At 40.7% G+C, this 24008-nt stretch overlaps 1 long non-coding RNA gene and 1 other non-coding gene across 5 annotated transcripts in view; both read left to right on the forward strand.

Annotated features, from left to right (window-relative positions):
* LOC138749308 (uncharacterized) overlaps window positions 1-24001 on the forward strand; it is a 131039-nt gene extending 107038 nt beyond the window's left edge. For 3 of the 4 annotated variants that reach the window (XR_011348557.1, XR_011348556.1, XR_011348553.1), the window contains 2 exons: window positions 22557-22618; window positions 23613-24001. This is a non-coding gene — a long non-coding RNA (uncharacterized lncRNA). Of the gene's footprint in view, window positions 1-16457; window positions 16578-22556; window positions 22619-23612 lie in introns of all 4 variants that reach the window. The other variant, XR_011348554.1, reaches the window with a different exon arrangement.
* On the forward strand, window positions 22289-22395 carry LOC138750057 (U6 spliceosomal RNA). Its single transcript, XR_011349047.1, has one exon. It is a non-coding gene; the product is annotated as a U6 spliceosomal RNA (small nuclear RNA).
* Window positions 24002-24008: the final 7 nt, after the last annotated feature.

Below are 24008 nucleotides of genomic sequence, written 5' to 3' on the forward strand. Positions count from 1 at the left end.
TATAAGAACATTTTTCTTGTTAATAAACTATCAAAATTTACCTGTTCATGGTCCTTACATTTGTTTTTAAAAGCATACTGCCTAAGAATCCGGAAAATCCGAACTGACCCTGAGCAGTCTGGACTTAACTGCAATTTCTACATCCAGTGAAATAATTAACAATAAAAAAGAAAATTCTGGAAAGAATCAGTAGGTCAGGCAGCATCGGGAGAAGGGGAAACGGACTTCATGGTTCAGGTCAGGCAGCGTCGGGAGAAGGGAAAACAGACTTCATGGTTCAGGTCAAAGACCCTAGACCAGAACTGAAATAGAGAAAAATTGTTACTTTTAATTAAGTTGCATGGGAGATGAGGTAGGAATGGAAAGGACCAAGGGAATATCTCTGACAGGGTGGGATCAGTATTTCTCTGGTGATATGATACTAATTGATGGATTAATGGTGGAAGTTAAAGAGAGGAAATTAGCCAGGCCATCAAAGATTATGGGGAGAAGGTTGGGCTGAGTGGGAAAATGAATCAGCTCATGGGCCGAATAGTCTATTTCTGCTCCTCTGTCTTATGGTCTTATGGATATGTAAAAGCTTTGCAGTGCATGGGTGTAGGAAATGCCCAGCAGATCTCTGTGGAGATAAAAAAAACTGATTTGATATTACAGATATATCATCTCCATCAGAAATATGCAGCTCTTTTACCAATAGAGAAATCGAGTTATCTGAAATTGTTTTTAAATTCAGCCATACCCGTGCTACCCAATTACACCCAATTTTGAATGGTGGAAGGAAACTGGGGCATCCAGAAAAAAATTCACACAGACACGGGGAGAAGGTACAAGCACCTTACAGAGAGCCCAGGATTCAAACCCAAGGTGCTGGAATTCTTAAACTCACATTATTGGAAACTGTGTCAGCCAGATTGCAGTGGGAGTGGGGTGGAGAATTAAACTGGCAGCGAACTATGGACTGATCACAGGTTCTACACTCTGCAGGAGAGACCACACAGAGTGAACATTATCAATTGGGAGGTAAATTGCTGGGGCAAATAGGAGGAACTAAATGGCTGAAAAGGGAAGAAGGCAGTTCCATTGGAAAGCAACATAACAATGGTTAATGGAAACAGGTCAGGGAGGCAGAAGGAAATGGTCCCTTTGGAAGGCTTAAAGGGGAGAAAAGAATAAGTATGGTTTTGTTATAAAATCTCATTGAAGGTGGTGGAAATTACAATCCATAGAATTTGGAAGCTGGTGGAGAGTAAGCAAAGGCCAAGGAATCTCGATCCGTGTTCAGAAGGGAAGAGAGTGAAGTGATAGAAATAGTTAAGATATTGTCAGGGGCTTTCATGAAGACAGGCATCTATGTGGAAAGAATAATTTTGATCAAGTATCAAGTGTTATAACCTAGAAAATAGATTGTATAAGAACTGTTTTGTTAAGCATGATGTGATCCAAGATTACCTGGAGATTAATTACCATTAGCAACCATTCTGACTGGGTACCAACGAGCACAATCCATGCTAGAATGCTTAATATTTTCCCATCACCCCAGTGAAATCAGTTATCACACACCTTGTGTTTCCGCTCATCGAGAGCTGAAAAGAAGGACCACAAAGGGAGTAATCTCGGGATCACTGCCTATGCCACGTGAGAGCGGGAACAGAATGAGGTGGAGGATGAATGCGTGGCTGAAGAGATGGAATGAGGGGCAGGGATTCGAGTTTCTGGATCACTGGGACCTTTTTTGGGGGGGGGAGGTGGGACCTGTACAGAACAGAAGGGTTGCACTTGAATCCCAGGAGGACCAGAATCCTGGTAGGGACATTTGCTAAAGCTACTCAGGAGACTTTAATGGTTGGGGGGAAGGAACCAAGTGAAGGGGAACAGCAAGGAGAAGGTTAGATTGCAGACAGAGAAAGCTTGTGGTCAGTGTTTCAGTGTGGATAGCCAGGGGATAGAGAAGGAAGATACTCTGTACGAAGATGTAGGAGAGATGATAGAAAAAGAACATAATAGAGTTGTTTGTAAAGATAGGGGCAAACAGAGACTAAGTAGTGGGAAATCTCTGAAATACATATACTTTAATGCTAGGAGCATTGTAAGGAAGGTGGACAAGCTGAGGGTGTGGATAGACACTTGGAAGTATGACATGGTAGTGATTAGTGAAACACGGTTGCAGGAGGGATGGGATTGGCAGCTAAATATTTCATTGCTTTTGGTGAGATAGAATTGGAGGGGCAAGAGTGGGTGATGCAGCATTGCCTGTCAGGGAAAATATTACTGCAGTGCTTAGGCAGGATAGATTAGAGGGCTCGTCCAGGAAGGCTGTGTGGGTGGAATTGAGGAATGGAAAAGGGGTAGTCACACTTATAGGGGTGTATTATAGACCACTTAATGGGGAGCGAGAACGAGAGGAGCAAATTTGTAGTGAGATAGCAGATATTTGTAATAAGCACAGGGTTGTGATAGTAGGGGATTTTAATTTTCCAAATATAGATCCATTCTGTGAAAGGGCTGGATGGATTGGAGTTTGTAAAATGTGTGCAGGATAGTTTTTTACAGCAATACGGAGAAGGGGCAGAGTTGGATCTACAAAGTAAATGGGAGGGAATTGAGGAATGCAGTGGAGCAGGAAGATCTAGGAATAACGGTTCATCGTTCCCTGAAGGTAGAATCTCCCGTGGAGAGGGTTGTGAAGAAGGCTTTTAGTATGCTGGCCTTTATAAATCAAAGCATAGAATACAGGAGTTGGGAGGTGATGTTTTGAGACTGTTCAAGGCATGGGTGAGGCCAAATTTGGAATACTGTGCGCACTTCTGGTCACCAAATTATAGGAAGGATACCAACAAGGTAGAGAGAGTGCAAAGAATTACAAAAATGTTACCTGGGTTTCAGAATCTAGATTACAAAGAAAGATTGAGCAGATTAGGTCTTTATTCCTTGAAGTTTAGAAGTTTGAGGGGGAATTTGATAGAGGGTATTTAAGATCATGAGGGGCATAGTTAAAGTTGATGTGGAGAGGCTTTTTTTCTCTTGACGGTAGGAGAGATTGAAACAAGAGGTCATGAGTTAAGGGGAAAAAAGTTTATGTAACATGAGGGGGAACTTCTTCACTCAGAGAGTGGTGGCTGTATGGAATGAGCTTCCAGGAGAAGTAATGGCGGCAGGGTCCATTTTTGTCATTTAAGGAAAAATTGGATAGATATATGGATGGGAGGGGAATAGAGGGTTATGGGCAAGATGCAGGTAGGTGGGACTAGAGGAGATTACTTGGTTCAGTGCTGTCTAGAAGGGCCAAGATGGCCTGTTTCGGTGCTGTAATTGTTATATGGTTATATATATGTTTTTACATATAAATAATGTTATTTTGCCATCGTCAATTTTCACACTTGCCTTCAGAGAGCTGTTCACACAGAATGACCTGTGTACGGATACCTCCAAGTGTATATACTTAAAAGACTTTTATCTATATTCTGTTCGACCTCCCTGTTAGGTACTTGAGGTGTGGTACTTACGTTGGCTGGACGTGGGTCGATGTCACCCATTACGTAATGTTCATTAGCCCATTGTTGCAGACCCCCTGCAATTCAGTTTAGATTGAAGGCAGTCCGCAGGGTTGCTGCAGGTAAAATTTCAGAACAGGAATGAGTCACTCATTTCCATTCAGAATAATTTCCCGGAAGCAGTGGCTACACAACAAAAAATATAATAAATTTAAATCAAACAACTCACAACAGGGCATCCTGTACCTTTGTTTCTCTTTAAAGAGTACTGAAGTCACGAGGAGACCTTACTGGTCATATTGGAACTGAATGCAAACTGCTCACATTTCATGCAAAGTTGACCACAACCAGTATTTCTTTTTAAAATTTCCTTTTCTCAGATGGATTATTTCACACTCCTCTGTATAAGCAAACAGGGTGTGTTCTCCATGCACCTTCTCAGTTAGTCATGTAATGGGTTTGTCAGTAATTATATTATTGCTGGAGGCTTTAGAAAAAGGTGTGGCAAACCACTCAGGATGTGCGGTGCACTTTTAGCAGGAGAAAAAGACATGCCAATCTGTGCAGACTTATTTCCAGCCAGCTCTCAGAAACCCCATGTCTTAATGGGACCTGCCTGATGGCCATTGTATTCAATGGCCCTAGTTTTCCAAATGTCTCTGATGTCAGAGATACTGAAGACATTCTATGGAATGTCCATTGGCCATGCTCTCATCTGATTTCAGATTTATTGTCAGAGTATGTGATGCGCTGTTAGATAGAATCAGACATACACAAGGTAAAGACTGAACAACAGGCTTTAATCCACAAAAACCTCCACAGAGCCAGGCTGGCTGTGGCTGCAGCAACTCAGTGTGAGGCCTCAGGAGGCCAGCACATGCTTATAGCCTGGAGGGTGATTGACACCTGACCGGGTGGAGCTTGATCCATTCAGGCAGACTGATTGGCAGCTGGCCAGCTGTTGTCCTGTCCCCTTACACTCCCTGCAGGTACAGAGGTTGCCCCCTGCAGTAGGCTGGTGGTGTACCACCACAGAGTACATACATGACATCACATACAACCTTGAGATTCTTTTTCCCATGGGCACGGCAGAATTACCACTTATTGGTAGTGCAAAAAAACTTAAACTCAACATACACATGTAAACAAATAAAGAAATGTAAACAAACTGTGGAATAGAGATTAAAAAATCAATAAAGTGCAAACTTAAGAATCCTTAAATGAGTCGCTGATTGAGTTTGTCATTGAGGAATATTATGGTGGAAGTGTTGCTGGTGTTCCTGAACCTGGTGGTGCACCCCATTGGCATGTGATGGAGTAGTGGCCGGTTGGGAAAACCAGCCCTCTCCAGGAAAATAGGAAAAAAAGTTAGGAAAAAGCAAAGCATAGCAGAAATAGAGTACAAGAAATAGAAGATAAAGATACAGAGAAGAGAAAGAAGATGGCTTCCAAGAAGAAGAAAGTAAGAAAAGCTGGAAAAAAATAAGTTAAAAAGTCACCGGAGAAGAAGGAAGAAGGCCTTACCTGCAGGAAGGAAAAGGATGCTGTGGTGACAAGGAGCGCCTGACCCTCGAGGTCAGTACCTGCCCTACAGAGTCATGACCCACCAGCTGGTACTCTACAAAAATGGCTTTCGGAGCCAAACAAAAATGCGCAATCAGAGGAGAAAGAGAACACTGGCGGGAGGGGGGCTCAGCAGAGGAGCGGGCTGTCACAGACCGAACAGCTGAGGGACGCCCGACACCAGGGCTCTCAGCTGGAAGATAAGGAAGACAGCAGAAGGGGGTGCGACGAAACAGACATGGAAGACAAACGGAGGGAAGATTGACAAAAAGACCAATGTCAAGAATCACAACGGACGAGCAGCCCAAGAGGGGAGGAACAGCAACAAGAAGCCCAGCAAGAAGAGGCCCGACAAAGAGATACAAGCAGCTCATCAGGAAAAACAGAAGAGACACAGACACAAAGAAGAGAAGAAGAAGACGACCAAGATCTTCACAGAGAAATAGAAGGTAAAACTGATGGACAAAGAGAAATAAAATGTAAAACTGATGAACAGAATATAGAAACATAGCAGGAGTAGGTCATTCGACCCTTCGAGCCTGCTCCACCATTCAATGAGATCATGGCTGATCTTAAAGTTCAGTACCCCTTCCCCGCCTTCTCTCTGTAACCTTTAATACCCTTATACTGAAGAAATAGATCTAATTCCCTCTTAAATATATTTAATGAACCTGCCTCTACTGCCCTCTGTGGCAATGAATTCCACAGATTCACCACCCTCTGGGTAAAGAAATTCCTCCTCATCTCGGTCCTAAATGGTTTGCCTATTATCCTCAAACCATGGCCCCGGGTTCTGGACTCCCCCACCATTGGAAACATCCCATCCGCATCCATTCTGTCCAGTCCTGCCAGAATTTTATAGGTCTCTATGAGATCCCTCTCAATCTTCTAAACTCCAGCGAGTACAATCCCAATTTGCGCAATCTTTCCTCATAAGTCATTCCTGCCATTCCAGGTATCAGCCTGGTGAATCGCCTCTGCACTCCCTCCATTGCAAGAACATCCTTCCTTAGATAAGGTGACCAAAACTGCACACAATACTCCAGGTGGGGTCTCACCAAGACCCTGTACAGCTGCAGTAAGGTATCCTTGTTCTTATGCTCAAACCCTCTTGATATGAAGGCCAACATACCATTTGCCTTTTTAACCGCCTGCTGTACCTGCATGCTCGCCTTCAGAGACTGATGTACAAGTACCCCTAGGTCTCTCTGCACTTCCCCATCTCTTAATCTATTGCCATTCAAATAGTAATCTGCCCTCTGGTTTGTATTACCAAAGTGGATAACCTCACATTTATCTACATTGTAGTGCATTTGCCATAGATCTGCCCAGTCCCTCAATTTATCCAAATCACACTGGAGCTTCCTGACCCCCTCTTCCGTGCACACAACCCCTCCTAGCTTAGTGTCATCTGCAAATTTGGAGATATTACATCCAATCCCCTCATCCAGATCATTAATGTAAATTGTGAACAGCTGGGGTCCCAGTACAGATCCCTGTGGCACCCCACTGGTCACCGCCTGCCACTCAGAAAACGAGCCATTTATCCCAACTCTCTGTCTTCTACCTGCCAGCCAGTTCTCAATCCACATCAATACTTTTCCCCCAATCCCATGAGCCTTGATTTTGGAAGCCAGTCGTTTATGCGGGACCTTATTGAAGGCCTTTTGGAAGTCCAGGTACACCACATCCACTGGCTCTCCCCCATCTATTTTACCTGTCACCATCTCAAAGAATTCCAATAGATTTGTCAAGCATGATTTACCTTTTGTAAATCCATGTTGACTCCGTCCGATCCCTTCTCTGCTAGTCATATGCTCCGCTATTACATCCTTAATAATGGATTCCATCATTTTGCCCACTACTGATGTAAGGCTCACCGGCCAATAATTCCCCGCTTTTTCTCTACCCCCCTTTTTAAATAGTGGGGTAACATTAGCTACCCTCCAATCCATGGGTACTGATCCTGAGTCTATCGAGTTCTGGAAAATAATTCTTAAAGCATCTGCTATCTGAATGGCCACTTCCTTGAGTACCCTAGGATGTAGATTATCAGGCCCTTGGGATTTATCTGCCTTCAATCCCATCAATTTACCCAAGACCATGTCCTTAGAGATACTGATTTCTTTCAGTTCCTCCCTTGCATTAGTCTCTATGTTCCCCAACATCCTTGGGAGGTTATTTGTATCCTCTCTTGTAAAAACAGAACTAAAGTAAGAATTTAATTTGTCTGCCATTTCCTTATTCCCCATTATATATTCCCCTGATTCCGACTGCAAAGGACCTACTCTGGATTTCAAAAGAATAGAAAACTGTTTTTTGGGAAATAATTTATTAACATTTGAACAGTTGAAGTACAAATATGGAATAACTCATGGTACAATGTTTGCATATCATCAACTGAAAACGTATTTAAAGGATAAATTGGGAAACAGCTTGAGATTACCTGAAGGAAACAGCTTTGAATATGTGATTACAGACACAATGATAATTAAAAGATTTATAACCAACATGTACATTAAGCTGCAAGATAAGGAAAATGAAATAAACTCTAAACCTAAGCAGAAGTGGGAAAAGGATCTAAACATAAAGATAAAAAATGAAGTCTGGGAAAAGTTATGTTCTGGAACTATGAAGAATACAATAAACACAAGGTTACACATGATACAGTATAATTGGTTACACAGGGTATATATCACTCCTCAAAAATTAAAAGAATGGGATTCAACATTATCGGATTAATGTTTTCGCTGTAAGAAGGAAATGGAAACAACATTACATGCAACTTGGGCATGTACAAAAGTGAATACGTTTTGGGAAGAATTAAATTGGATACTAAATAAAATTATGAAAAATAACAGACCAAAAAAAACAGATATTTCTTTTAAGCAACATAAGAAGTAGAGAATTAGGCCTCAAATTGGATAAAGTGCAAAAAAAATTCATTATGATAGCCTTAGCGATAGCAAAAAAAATGTATAATCTCAACTTGGAAAATGGAAGAGAGCCTGAGAATACAGCAATGGGTCATGGAAATGAATAAATGTATTCCATTGGAAAAAATAACATCATTAAAAAAAATAAAGTCACAATGTTTGAACAAACTTGGGAACCATACATGGAACATATCAGAGAGAGCTTGCCTACGACCTCCATTCCCTAAAATGAGAATGAAAATGATAAGAAGACAAAATGTCTAGATTCAGTGTGTAATAAATAGATGACGCATTTTTCTTGTTTATTTTCCTTTGTGTGAAAATATTGTTTTATGGTTTTATTGTATTGTATATGTTGAATATTTATGGGTATTGGAGGGGTGGGTTGAGGGGAGGGAGGGAGGGGGGAAAAGGGGAGAAAAGACCACTGTGTAAATTTAATGAGATGTGTTTGTACATATTTTGGTTGATATGGTTCACAGTGTGAAAAATAAAAAAAATATTTTTAAAAAAACCTTGTGGCACCTATTCCTCTTTCCGGATGGTAGCAGCGAGAACAGAGTGTGTGCTGGATGGTGTGGATCCTTGATGATTGCTGCTGCTCTCCGACGGCAGCATTCCCTGTGGATGTTCTCGATGATGATGAGGGTTTTCCTTGTGAAGTCCTGAGATGTGTCTACTACCACTCATTTGAGTGGAAAAGGGGAGCAGATTCAGGAAACCTGAAATAAATATTGGAGGTACTCGGCTAGTCATTAAAAAGGTAATTGACCATAATTTACCTCTCCACAGGTACTGCCTGACATGAAGAGTATTCCCATCAATTTTCTACATTTATTTTGGAACACGAAGGCAATGTTACACAGGATATGACATATTCCCTGATAGAAAGACAGTTAAATAATACTGTAGACCCCAATACAAACCAAGTGGCTCTCTCCATATTCCATTCATTACCACTATGTCACCTGAAAAACCAGCCAGAAGAGCCTGGGTGTTACATAAGATTTTGTCACATCTTGTGATGCAGTTCCACCCACATTAATTAAGGCATTTCAATAATTAAATCCTGATCCTGCAATTTGAATGTCTTTTCACATCATATCTGATGTGTGGCACCTTTAAGGACTTATGCACGGTGTCAGGAGTTGCATTGATGACTTGTCGAGAAATCACGCAGGTTGCATTTTAACATTTTTTCCTTCCATGTGAAAATGACAAATACCATTGCCAACACATGTTTGACTGCCTCTGTGATTCAACTTAATGCAATGATAATTCCTTGCTTAAAAAAAAGCACAATTCCTGTTCCACTCTTAAGAATTGTTTAACCATGGAAGATATCAATTTCTCCACAGATTCTGCCTCATTCCACCAATTTCCTCCTTGCTCTACAGTCTCTTATGTCTCCAATCTTCAGAAGAAATTTTGAAATAATCATTTGAATTGTAGTCTGAGACTCCCTTACATGATCTATCGGTCTCAGTGCTTTTGTTTCATAACCGTCAGGTTTATGATCTTACGGAAAAATCTGATGTATTGTTATACATCAAAATTCATATTAGAAGATCAAGACCATAAAGGCCATATTTCTTTAAATAATATCACCTGTATCATTCAGACTCTCTTTGGTCCCCACCCTATCATAGATACGTGCTTTGATCTCTCCACCACTCTCTCTCCTCAAAATCCTAATTTCCCCTTTCCATAAAATGTGGTCGATCTGTTTCACCCTCCACGTTTACTAACTGATCTTCTGAGCATTTGCAGCATCTTCTGTTTTTGTTTCTTCCTTATGCAATGTTCGGTTTCTATGATGTCCTACGTAAAGCCATAATTAAAGCTGAATTGATCCCATTAAACTATTCCTTCAAGGTGATTCAGTTCCATCCTCTTTCATATGCTGTTGGGTGGATCCCTATTTGCTGAAGTAAGTAACCCTTCATAGTCTGATCAGCCTACCTTTTGAGTAAGGGTCAGATTTTAAAAAAGAGTCTTGAAGGAGGTTTCAAATAATTATTGAGCTCAAAAACATATTTAACTCAATCCTGTCATGTTCTTGAAGGGTGTTAAGAATTTTTCCATTCAGCAAAATGCCTTTTTTTGAGTTAGTGTCCCGAGACTGGGAGAATTTCTTTTCGGGAATGGTTGGTTGAATGCTGCAGAATTTTTTTTTTCTCGAATTTGACAACATTATCAAAGTGCTGATCCATTTTATTCATGGATGAAGTACATTTCACCAGACCACAGCAGGCCTGCATTTCTCTCTGGTTCAGATGCAGTCTCAGGTAATCCATTTTCTTTTCTAACGATCTTTTATTTGCAAGTAAGATCGTCGTGAGCACTGGTCTGAACTGGTTAACTTTCAGTCTAACGCAAATGTTGGCCTGTTTGCCACGCTTCAGTCTTCTCGCACAGTGTTTGCGACGGCCTCCCTCCCGTCTCCGGCGATCTGCTCTGTGGTTTACTGGCTCTTGAGACTCTACTATTTATTAACAATATTAATTTTAAATATATGCATATATGTACTGTACTCTCTGAATTTTTGCTATGTCTGTATGTGTGTTTGCACTGGTGTACACTGTGGACTGAAGAACGCTGTTTCGACGGGTTGCACTGAAACAATCGGATGATAAATGAACTCGAACCTGAATTTGAGTTTATGAGGAAAAATACTGGAGATGGTGAGCTGCTCGTTAATAATGTACCGCTGTTCTTGGGAGAATGAAATATTTTACTTTATGGGACACACTTTTGTGAAAGGCCACAGCAGTTGGATCCTCTAAACCTGAGTGGCATGGCCAGCGCAGCACAGAGGTTATCGCAACGGTGATCTGGCGCCGGGAACCGAAGTTCAAATCCAGAGCAGTCTGTAAGGAGTTTTACGCTCTCCCCACGTCTGTGTGGATTTCCTCCGGGTGCTCCGGTTTCCTCCCACTGTTCAAAATGTACCAGAGGTGTACTTCAATTGGGGGTAATTGGGCGGCACAGACTTGAGGGCAAAAATGGCCAGATACCATTCTGTATGTTAAAAAACTAAATTAAAACATGCCATATAATTCAATTTAGCAAATTAATTGAAGTTAATTGGTGTATAGGTCTTGCCCTAAACCAATGGTTTTCAAACTTTTTCTTCACTTTTCCCTTACTAACCACAGAGCACCTACAGCATAAGAATTACTTAAAGTGGTATGTGAGTGGAAAGAAAACATTTGAAATCCACTGCCCTAAACTATTCCATTTTTGGAGAAACATGAATTGTTTTAGTCAGAAAACGACTTTTGATGTGACATGGGCTTTACCACAATACTGAGTTTTGTGCTTATTAGGTACTACTGTTTAGGCTGCATGTTGTGTCAGCCCCATAAGCAACCAGCCAGAGTGGAGATAATTGGGTAATGAAGCTCGGAACTCACATTACGAGAAGTAACTGAGATTGAATTTATGCACACAATGTATTCATAATTTGTCCACTCACTGAATTTTCTGGTGAAATGATCCGGAATTTAACCAGACAAGTATTTATCATGATGTTTTTCTGATTAAATTGATATATTTTGCTGTTCAGTAGACTGCCTGCAATGAAATATATCATCCACCCTGCCTCCATTTCAAACTCTGATATAAATAAATACGGCGGCCTAGAAATTCTGTGTGGCATCAAAAGTGCTTCCTGTGGTTATTTCCTTTTTAAAAAAACGATAATTATAAATCTTAAAACTACAAAAAATTCATTTATTTAATATTACAAAGACATGTGGTATATATAAGAAAAAGAGAGACAAAAGAAGAAAAAAGAAAGACCCCCCTCCCCCCACTATTTAATACCCCTCTCCCCAATCTGCTACAAAGACAAGAAAAAGGAAAGAAAGGAAATAGAAAAATATGGGGTGAGATTTTCGACAAGAGTACTCCTCACTTTAAGGTTTTTTATAATATGCGGAGACCTATTTTAGGAGAAAGGGAATGTCTGAGTTTCATTTAAATATCCATAGCAACACCACATGGGCTCCATATTTTCTAAAATATATATTTATCTCTTAAATTATGTAATTTTCTCAAGAGGTATGCATCTCCAAACTTCTGCACGCTAATCTATATCAGACTTCCAAGTTATAGCAATATATTTTCTCAGTATTGCTAAAGCAATTTGAACAAACTTCACTTGGTTCATATTCAATTTTAATTTAGGTTTAATCCCTTTAATATCACCAAGTAAAAACAACATTCGATCCTGTGGGAATTTAACCCCCATTATTCATTCTAATAAGTTACAGGTACACAATCCTTTATCCGGAAAAAAAACAGAAAGCTCCAAAAACCGCAAGTAGGGAGAGAGACAGCAGCGCGAGTTGGGCGGGTGAGGGGGTGGAGACCGTCAGTACAAGTCGAGCAGGTGAGGGGGGAGGGGGAGGCGGCAGCGTGACTGGAAGGGGGTAGGGGTGGACATGGCAGCACAATTCGGGTGGACTTAAATCCGGCTTTCCGAAATCTGTAAAAATCTGAAATTCGGAACACACTGACGCCCAAGGGTTCCAGATAAAGGATTGTGTACCTGTATTAATTTCCAAACAAAAAGGTTTAATCTGAGGACACTGCCAAGTAGAATGCAGAAATGTACAAACTTCTTGTCTACATCTAAAATGTAAATCCACAAAGATATGGTTCAATTTACTTAACTTATGTGGTGTCAAATATAACTGATGAATACAATTATACTGTCCTAACCTACACTTCAAATTTATTGTACATTTCATACTTTCTCAACATAAATCCATCCAATTGCTCTCATTTATTTGCTTATTCAAATCTACTTCCCATCTTTGTCTTGATTTATGTAGCCCTATTTTCCGAGTCTTCTTTTGTAACAACCTACATATTACTATTCCTGTGGTTATTTCCATCTGCATCAGTGATTTTGATTGGCGAGTGCAGAAAATGGCACCAATGCTGTCGTCAATGTAGCGGAGATAGAGTTTAGTGTGCTGCAAAAGATTTGGAACAAGGACAATTCCACATAGCCAAAAGAAAAGGGGCAGGTGTTGCTTGGGCAATTGATTCTCAATCTTTTTCTTTCCACTCATATAACACCTTAAGTAATCCCATACTAGCCACAGAGTACCTATGGCATTGGATACCATAAGTGCTCTGTGGTTGGTAAGGGATTACTTAAGGTGGTATGTGAATGGAGAGAAAAAAATTGAGAACCACTGGGCTGGGCTTTTGCAAGTGCTCAGAGTAACACCATTGGTCTGCTGAAATCGAACGAGAGGTTGTTTGGAGAAGGATGGGTTCTGCCAAGTAGATGAAAATGTTAGTGGAGGGAAACCTATTGTGTCTTTGTTGAAGGAAAAATAAAAGGTTCCAGGGACCTTGCTGACAAGATATTCAGATATAGAGAGACTGGATGTCCACAGCAAAGATGAGCTGGTTGGAACTAGGGAATTGGAAGACACCAAAAGGCTGGAGGCTATGTGAGGTGTCCTTGGAACCAACTAGACCAGTGGAGGGAGCAGGGAGTTTAGCTTGGCGAGAGTAGGCCGAAACAATGGAGTTGTGTTGAAAGCTATGGAGGGCAGATCTCCTGATGTGGTGATTTAAATTTAAATAGACTGCACAGTAACAGGCCCTTTCAGCCCACGAACCCGTGCCACCCAATTACACCCAAATGACCTACCAGAGCATAAGGAAGAAACCCATGGGGAGAATGTACAAACTCCTTACAAACAGTGCTGAATTTGAACCCAGTCGCTGGGTCTGTAACAGCATTGCACTAACTTCTATGCTAACCATGCTACTCTATTTGTAACAGTCCAAGGCACAGTGGACTAATGTTTGATAGCTTGACCATGGTTCAGGAAAAGTTATGAGATTTATCAGAATGCTGGCATTTGGACTCTATAAGGTAGAAATCAGTGCACCCAACAACAACGTCACCTCCCTTGTGTGTGGGTTTAATAAGAAGGTTGGGATTGGTCTGCTGTTAGCAGACAATTCAGAGCAGAGGGGGAAGGTTAGAGTGGGTGAACACAGTGGAGAGGTTCAGGTGGTCAGTGTCCCACCTCTCCCTAATACTACAATCTTTCAGTCCTGATGCAGGGAATCAACCAGAAAGATCAATTTAAACCTTTTGATTCCACAGACGCTGCTTGACCCACTGAGTTTTTTCTCCAGCTTTCTGCTTTTTTTAAATTCCAGACTCCAGCATCTGCAATCTCTTTTGACTTGACATTATGAAAATGTGGTTGTTCTGGGATTGATGACAGCAGTCATTCAATGGAGCAATCTAGTTTAATTACTTTAACAATGGGCAGTAAGGTCATTTGATGCACATCTAATACGAGTCACCGCAATGCGTTCTGTCTTATTTACCGGGTGACACAAGACAAACTATAACAGATTCATCTTGCCAGCAAATCAAAGTATCAGTGTTCCACTGTTGACTTTCTTGCCCTCTGAGTTTGCTATTCATGATCTTATGTCTTGATGAACAAAAGACTGGTGTCTTCATCCATTGATTATGGATGAGCGAATGTGCATCAAGTTTGTTTCATGGAGGGTCCAGAATGTCAACCTGTCATCTCTGAAAGCAGAACCTTTAAGCATTCCTAGATTGATTTATCTTAAATTATTTTTAAGTGATTTAATATTCAGAAGCAAAGAGCCACAATATAAAATTCAAAGGATCAGGGTTTCTCTTGTACTTATTGTAACTGTGAACATTTATTTTCTAACTATTCTTTATATTTATTATCGTGTAATAGTCAACCCCATGTAATAGTTAACTACTCCACCCCAACTCCCCCACCACTTTTTTTGGCCCAAAAAATCATATGTTTTCCATTGACCTACACCTCCAGTGTGTTTTTAAAAGGTGAGAGTAAACTGGAGCATCAGGAGGAAACCCACACGGACACAGGGAGAATACGCAAACCCCTGAGATCACTAGGGTCTCCCTTTCCATTATTGATGACATTTACTGGGAGCATTGATTAAATAGAGCTCAATAAATTGTAGAAAACCCTTTCCATCAAGGACGCAGTACCTTTGACCCACTACCATCAAGAAATACATATAGGGTAATACAGTTAGAGTAGCAGGCGACACGGTTCGTGTGGCAGTTAGCACAATGCTATTGTAGCGTCAGCAACTGAGGTTCAAATCCAGCGCTGTATGTTCTCCCCGTGTCCAAATGGGTTTCCTCCGGGTGCTCCGGTTTCCTCCCTCAGTTCAAACATACCGTGGTTGTCGATCAATTGGGTGTAATTGAGTGGCGTGGGATCAGGGGCCTAAAGGGCTGTTACCACGCTGTATTTCTATGTCTATGTCTAAAAATAAGGGCTGCCAGTCTGGGTAATAGTTTCTTCTCACAGGCTGCGAGATTAATGAATAGTGTCCTGCAACTGAGTAAATCAACCCAAAATATTTACATATATTTATTTTAAATTATATCTTTATGTATATATGTGATTATTATGCATTGTGTATTTTGTGTATACAGCGTGTGTGTGTGTGTGTGTGTGTGTGTGTGTGTGTGTGTGTGTGTGTGTGTGTGTGTGTGTGTGTGTGTACTGTGATCTGGAGAAAAGCTGCTTTGTCTGGTTGTATATGTACAATCGGATGATAATAAATGAACTTGAACTAATAGGTGTTGTATCTCGTATTCCTGATTGGCTGCACCAAGCAAAAATTTTGGTACATTTAATTTAAAAAAAATTTTAGACATACAGCACAGAAAGAGGCCCTTTCGGCCCTCAAGCCCATGCCACCCAATTACACCTAATTGACCTACACCCCCAGTATGTTTTGACCATGACCATGTTATGACCATGAACTCACTATCATTATCAATACTTCAATTTGCTCTATCTCATCAGTTGCTGGATCATGACTGTCTGAATTTTTTTTCTTTATGTTTGGGCATATCCCCTTTAAGTGAAAGAATAATCAACAAGATTTATAGCGATTCTCTAATACAGCAATATTTGCCAAGGTTCTTCAAAGGTTAATTAATCAAACTAAAAGTGGTTGAGAACCACATGCAGACATATTAGAGCAGAAGCCTACATCCCCAATGCAAGCAATAGCTTTAAAACGCTATTTTAAAGGAAGAGGTAGAGAAAAGACAAGTAATTTGGTCATCGAGAAGTTGCTAGTGCAGGTTTTGATTCCTTCAGCCATCTTGTTTCTAATCAGCAATTCAAACAAAAAAAGTTTGCAGATATTGGATCTCTCTCCACCCCTCCACATTTCTGCAACTTGAGAAAAGTATCTTAATTTAACGACAGCCTTCATTTTCAATCTGGGCTCATGGAATGGTAGGGCCTGTTACCATGCTGTATCTCTTTTTTTTAAAAAAAAGGTTAATGGTCACAGACCTTGACATCAAAGATTATAGCTCTGATGTTTCAACCAAATTTCATTGCAATGTCTGATTTACCGAATGCTCTCGTTATGTTTTATAAAGAGGCTGGATATTGTTTGAAGCAACACTGAGTGCACGAGGAACTCAGCAGATTGGGCGGAATCCATTTTGGGTGGGACCCTTTAATAAGACAGGCTCAATAGAGGTTCCCGAGCCAAAATGGTGAGTGACCATTTTTACCCCTTTATTCTACTTGACCTACTGATTCCCTCCAGCAGTTCAGTGTTGGCTCACGATTCCAGCAACTGCAGTTTTCATGTTTTCCCTTGTAATAATGGGTGTTGTCCCAGAATGGTTTAGCATTTCAATCAACTCATGATTGAAATCTTTCTAATGAAGGTCTTTATAAAATATAGCATGTAACTAATGAACACCTTCCACCAAGTTATAAATGGAGTTTACAGTAGTTGGCTCTAGACAACTAAAGCATAGAACAATTTCATCCTTATGTATGCAACCTTGAATTGGAAGCCAACCACGGTATAGGGACACCAATACCCCTGAGCATAAAGCCCTCCAAAGGGTAGTGGGCACAGCCCAGGACATCACAGGCAAAACCCTCCCCACTATTGAGAATATCTGCAGGAAAAGGTGCCGTCAAGGACACGCTCTATTCTTGCTGTTACCGTCAGGAAAGAGGTATAGGTGCCACAAGACTCTCACCACCAGGTTCAGGAATAGCTGCTCCCCCTCCACCATCAGACTCCTCAACAATAAACTCAATCAGGGGCTCAATTAAGGGCTCTTACTTTTGCACTTTATTGATTTTTTTCCTCTCTGAATTGTACAGTCAGGATGGTTACATTTCTTTAATTGCTTACATGTGCACATTGCATACCTTGTTTTTTTGCACTAGCAAAATAAGTGGTAATTCTACCTTGCCCACAGGAAAAAGAATCTCAAGGTTGTATGTGATGTCATGAAATCTGAATCTGAAATCTGACCATTAGCCAAAAATACAAACATTATGGAAAGATCAACATTGTTTATGTCGAAGAAATGTGACTCTGGCAGCCATCAATGTTTAAAAGAATGTTTTGTTGTTTCAAATTTATCCATCTTCCTGATAAAACTTAACTGGAGCATTCAGTGAATCAGAGATTCAATTAATTTTGGCCTCTTACCAAGGGTTCTCATTGAAACTGGGTCAGGCTTTAGTTACGATTGATCTTTCTGAGTTATATTGCCATGGCAATTCAAATGGAATCAAAGCATTGCAGTTAATATGCTTCTAAATGTTTGCTAAAACCAATGATCTAGTTTGTATTAAAATAGTGTCATTTTTAAACCTGTTTGGAAGGGATGGATTTGGTGTGTTGGCTTGGGAATTTACAACTTCAAACATTTGGCATGAACTTCAAGTTTCAAAAGCCAAAGGATATTGTAGTTTTCTAAAGCATCAGAATGATGTTAAGCTTATTTCGATAAATAAAGGACAAGCTGGTGATGGGATGTAGTAGCCTTGCCAATTATAAGACCTCTTCTAGATCTTCTTCTTGGTTCTCTTGGAATCAAAAACAGTTTCCACTCCAGTGTTGTGGGTTGTGGGGGGAGGAGACCCACGAATATTATCACAGGATAGGTGGGTGAATGGTTGATCCTGCAGTACATTCCTTCCACCAATAGCACAAGGCTTCTGTGTGCTCCAGTGCAGATATTAGAGCAGTGGTTTTCAAACTTTTTCTTTCCACTCACATACCACTTTAAGTATTCCCTAGGCCATAGGTGCTCTGTGATTAGTAAAGGATTGCTGAAGGTGGTATGTGAGTGGAAAGACGAATTTTAGGAACCACTGCTTTAATCGTACCTAATTGACTCATTATGTGCACGGTTTCATAACTCCTAAGGAAATGGGCCAATGACAATTTTTCTCAAGCAAAATATTTCAGTAGCAATTAGGTTGAGAGCAGTGATTCTCAATCTTTTTTCCCCACTCAAGCATCATCTTCAGTAATCCTGTATGAATCACAGCACTTATGGCACAGGGATTACTTAAAAGTGGTGCGTGAATGGAAAGAAAAAAGTTTGGAAAACCACTGCATTAGAGGTTCTCAATCCCATTACAGTTACTCCTAATCAAATCTGCTTGGTCATAGACGAGGGATTCTCAAGTCCATGGGGATATGACATTTTTGCAAGGAATCTTTGAGCACTCTGTTGGATCCATCTCTTTGACCACCAGCTTCCCATGAAAGTTGCACCGAATCTGTCTTGGGAGTTTGGTGTTAGGCATATGAATGATGTGTCTATCATGGGACCATAGAGTAGTACAGCACAGAATCAGGCCCTCTGGCCCATCATGTGCATGCCAACCTTTTTGACCATCTACATTAATCCCATTTGCCCCCACTAGATCCAAATCTTTCAATGGCCTGCCTCTTTAAATGCTGGTCTAAATGTTTATTAAATGCTGTCATCATATTTAACCATTAACCCCTTTGGCAACAACTTCCAGATATCAACCACTCTCTATTTAAAAAAAATAATTCCCCTCAAATCTTTTTTAAAGCTCCTTTCTCTAACATTAAACTTCTGCCCTCTTACATCTGATACCCCTATTATAGAGAAAAGATTCTAACTATCGACCCTAGCTTTGCCTCTTATAATTGTATATACTGCTATCAGGTCATACCAAGCCTACTTTGCTGCAGAGAAAAGCCTATCCAAACTCTCCCATAACTAAAGTTCTCCAGTCCAGGCAATGTCCTGGTGAACCTTCTCTGCATGCTCTCTAATGCAATGTCATCATCTTAATAGTGTGACAACCTGAACTGCATGAAAAAATCTGTACGGTCTAACCCATGTCTTGTAAAATTGCTACAATTGACAACTTTTATGATTTCTTCCCTTTTGTATTGGGAAGGGTTGTGGCTGTCATGTGACAGCACTGTCCCCTCTCCCTAGTTGCGGGGGGGGGACACATCAGCTGCCAATCAAGGTTTGGTTCCGCCTCACCCATTAGTTCGGGTAAATTATCTGGACTGCACTCTCCAGCATGCCTGTAGTTGGCCTTAGGCCATTGGCTGTCGTAATTAGATTAACCCTCTTGCCACCGAGCCATTGGCCCCCAGTCAATGATGTGGGCGTGTCCTTCCAGTACTATAAAGGTGCCACAAGCTCTCTTTGCTAGTTTGGGACTACCCTGCTTCACTCCAGGCCTAGAAATGTGGAAGGGTGCTGGAGAAATTGCTGGTAAGATGTGCACTGTTAAAAGGGTTGGGAGTGTTTAATCAGTGTCCCTTATAACATAGAGCCATGTCTGCACTGAGTCAAGGGGTGGTTGGCCATCATAGTGATTTTTCACTGGTCATTTTATGTACCAGTTCATTGTGTGTGCTCCATCAGTTACCATTTTCCCACACTTGCCTTCTGTAAATAAAATCCTTCCCAACATCAAAACTGTCTTCAGAGTCCTTGCCTTTGAGAACTACCAAACCTGTTTCCTCACTCACAACACCCATATGCCTTCTTCACCACCCTATCTAACTGTGTTGTTACTTGAAGAAAATGATGGACTTGAACTTCATGGCCATCAATATTCCTAAGCAACCTACTGATTACTGCTTATATCCTATCCCCATTGGACTTCACAAAACACATCACCTTGTTGGGATGAAATTTCATTTGCACTGCTTCTCCCAACCTTCTATCTGATCTATATCCAGCAGCCATCCTTAGACAACCTTCCTCACTATTTACACCACCAATATTCAAGTCATCTGCAAATTTAGTAATCACCCCTGCTGGATTCATATCCAAATTATTGATGTGTATCTCAAAGGGCAAGGGTTCAACTCCAATCTTTGTGGTACACCAATGGTCACAAGCTTCAATCAGAAAAGCATTCTTCCACCACTTCCCTCTGCCTCCTATCACTAAGCCAATTATGGATCTAATTAGCCATCTTGAATCCCATGTGCTTTAACCATCTGGAGCAAACTTCCTCAAAGAACTTTGTCAAAGACTTTTCCAGGTTTTCCTCCTCAAAAAAAAAACCCACCAAATTAGTGAGGCAGAATTTCCCACATACAACCCTCCCATCCAACCTGCCCAATCAACCCCTGACTGAACCTTGACCTCCCCTGACCAATTCCTACTAATCCCTATTGACCTCCCCTCATCAATCCCTTACCAATTTCACCTGATCAATTCCCTAATTGGGGAAAGACTAATATTCAGATGGAACCAGGGAGGTGACCTGTCAGTGGTGGGAAACCTCTTATGGAGAATGGAGGTTGTGTTGTAAAGATGAGAATGGGTTGGAGGTGGGGTGGCTTAAGGAACCTGGAGTGAGTTCTGGGGTACTCCTGCACCCATCGACTTTCAGGGAATTTTGAGGAGTAGGCAGTTAAGCCGATCAACACCTTCAAAATGTATCTGCCACTGAAAGTGTGTAAAGTTTCCTGAAGTTGATTCTACATTGCAGTATGTATGATATCACCAAGCTGCACATTGTAGTTCTAAATCTGCTTTGTCATTTACCTGATGATTCTCATGTTACAGTTTGTCAGGAACATGCTGTGCATTTAGTGAGAATCTATGCTTCAGGGCAAAATACAGCCTTGTTGCTGTATTGGAAATGGTTGTGGCTGTCACGAGACAGCACTGCCCCCTACCTAGTTGGATGCCACAAAAGCTGCCAATCAAAGTTTGGTCCCGCCCCACCCATTACTATCGCATGTAAATTACCTGGACTGGAGCCCTCAACCCTCCAGCACTATAAAGGTGCCATGTGTTGTTTGTTCTCCCTTTCTGCCAGCTTGAGAGCACCTTGCTTCACTCTAGGCCTAGAACCATGGAAGGGCGCTGGAGAAACTGTTGGTAAGATGTGTACTGTTTAAAAGGGTTGGCACCTCCTTGTTCTTTGCTGATGCCTTGAGGGGCTCAGGCCCAAAACGTTGGTAATATATCTTTACCCAAGTAGCATAGAGCCATGCCTGCACTGAGTCAGGGCGTGATGGGGCACCATAGTGTTCTTTCCTTTATTATTGTATGTACCCAGTTTGTTGTATGTGTGTGTACTTTGTTCCCATGCTATTTTCCCATGTACATTATTAATTGCCGCTATTACTTTTTCCACAATCGCTATCAAACTGGGTGCGTTGTTCCATTGCGGCTACTATTTTCCCATGGTTGCTGTAGTATGTGTGTGGGGGCGTGCATGTGTTGTCTCTGTTGCTATTTTCCCACATTTTGCCTTCTGTAAATAAAATCCTTAACTACCATAATTGTGTGTCTAGAGATCTTGCCTTTGAGACCCACCAAACCTATTTCCTCACTCACAACAGTTATCCAAGTCCAGCTTTCATACAGGTGAGCCACAAAGTACTTGCTTTCATTTCAATCCACTCCCCTCTCAAACTTCCCAAAGAAATTCAAACCCACCCGGCCACTTTGGTTCTTGGGTGAACATGGCAGCTAATTTTCACACACCCATGTCCCATGGGTTGAACTGGTGAAATACCGAATGATCTCTTTTGGTGAGGTTAGCCACAACTCGATGCATCTTTTAACCAGACGAGAACAGGCATGTGGAGCTTCAGTTCAACATCTCATTGCAAAATAATTTCTCCCCAACAACATTCCCTCAACAATGCAAAGAAAAGTTTGTCAAGCTTAAATTTGACGTGTGACTTGACTAGCACCTCATTCACCACCCTACATTGTAATTGAGGCAAGATTACTAGTATAAAACAAGTGGTTTAATTATCCAACAGCAATATCTATAACTCATATACACACATATTTAGTATCAATTTATCACATTTTTGATCAAGTAAAAATCTTCCTCCAACTAAAGTTTCCAAAAATATTGTTATAATTTATATATGTAAATTCCTGGGAAGCTGATTTCTGTAAAAGTACACAGAAATATGATCGCTTCAGCCGCATATATACTAAAATTGGAACAACACAGAGAAGATTAGCATGACCCCTGTGCAAGGATGACATGCAAATTCATGAAGTGTTCCATATTTTAAAATAATAAATTCCACTGAGATACTGGAGGAACTCAGCCGGTCATGCAGCAACCAATGAAAAGATAGAATCTGTAAAAGAAGACCTTAAAAAGATCATATCTTAACCTTGCACCTTGGTATATGTGACAGTAAACTTGAACTTGATTTTATTTTGGCACAGATAAATCCATTACCTAGTAAGTGGCTGAGATAGAGGGTGAAATAATGAAGAACCAATACAAGGTAAGAGAATAAAATAGTAAATCTTGTAAAGATATTTTAAAAATCTTTTTTTGGCTGGAAAGGGACTTGATGGATTTTATTGTACTTGGAAACTTAACATGCTTCACAAATGTATGAAAAGACCCAATTCTTTCAAATTTACAGAAAATATAAATGTGAAAGGCACTTGAATTTTAGTGTACACATCTATGGAACTATCCAAAATGTCAACCAGGCATGAAGGGTCTCTGCCAAGTTGATGGGAAGAATGTGCCTGCATTTGTGTGGCTAATCCAGTTACATCTAGGAAATGGGTGACACCCAAGATATAAATAATGCAGGATTCACTGATAGTAGTTCTCCAAACTAATTCCTGGAATGGCAGGATAAATTTACAAAGAGAGATTGAGTTAATTGGGTACAGATTCACTAAAGTTGAGATGATTGAGAGAAGATCTCACGTAAACTACAAAAATTCCACAAACTCGATAGGATGGATGTTCCGGATAGTCTCGAACAAGGATCAGAGTCTAAGGATAAGATGTAAGCTTTTAAGACTGAGATTCATTCTCCCAGAGAATGTGAACCTGTGGAAATCTCTGCCACAGAAAGCAGCTGAAGCCAAATCATTAAATGTGTTCCAAAAATAGTTGGATTTTTTTTTAAGAGCTAGAGGGGTCATGGAATGTGAGGATAAAGTTGAAACAAAGTACTGAATTCAGATGATCAGATCTTATTGAATGAAAGAAGGTTCAAAAGTTCAAATAGCAGGTTCTTGCTCTATTCTTCTAAATTTGTGCTTCAATATCAAGTGGAGGTGGTCATACTGTCTTTTAGGAGGTGGTCATTGGCTAGAATTTTTGTAATACAAATATTACCTGCAACTTATTAGCCCACACCTGAATGTTGACTTCGACTTGCTGTATGGGTTGTTTCATTTGCTGAGGATCTGTGAATGGCAAAGAAAATTGTGCAGTCATCAATGAATATCCTCCCTTCTGATCTTGATTGATAGAAAACCATTGAAGATGATTGATCCAATATTACTGCCTTAAGGAACTCTTGCAATGATGTCCCAGACAAGACAGCAACAACTTCTTCTTTTTGTGAGTTGTGACTGCAAACATGGGAATGTTTCCCCTTTGATGCCCATTGACTTTATTTTTTCCAATTTCTATATGCTACATTGCTTTCTGGGAAAGGAAGCTCCAACAACATTTAAGAAGCTCAGCACCATCCAGGACAAAGATGTCCACTTGGATTGCCACTCCATTCCCTCCTCAGCTTGGAGCTATTCCTATCTAGAAGAACAAAACTGTAGGTGCATGGGAAGACCATTAGCTACAGACTCCCCCCTCAGTCCCACATCTGTCCTGGGACTACATTATCAACCTACAACTGACATTGGGTA

The sequence above is a fragment of the Narcine bancroftii genome, chromosome 14 (assembly GCF_036971445.1).
Source record: "Narcine bancroftii isolate sNarBan1 chromosome 14, sNarBan1.hap1, whole genome shotgun sequence".
NCBI classification, from domain to species: domain Eukaryota; kingdom Metazoa; phylum Chordata; class Chondrichthyes; order Torpediniformes; family Narcinidae; genus Narcine; species Narcine bancroftii.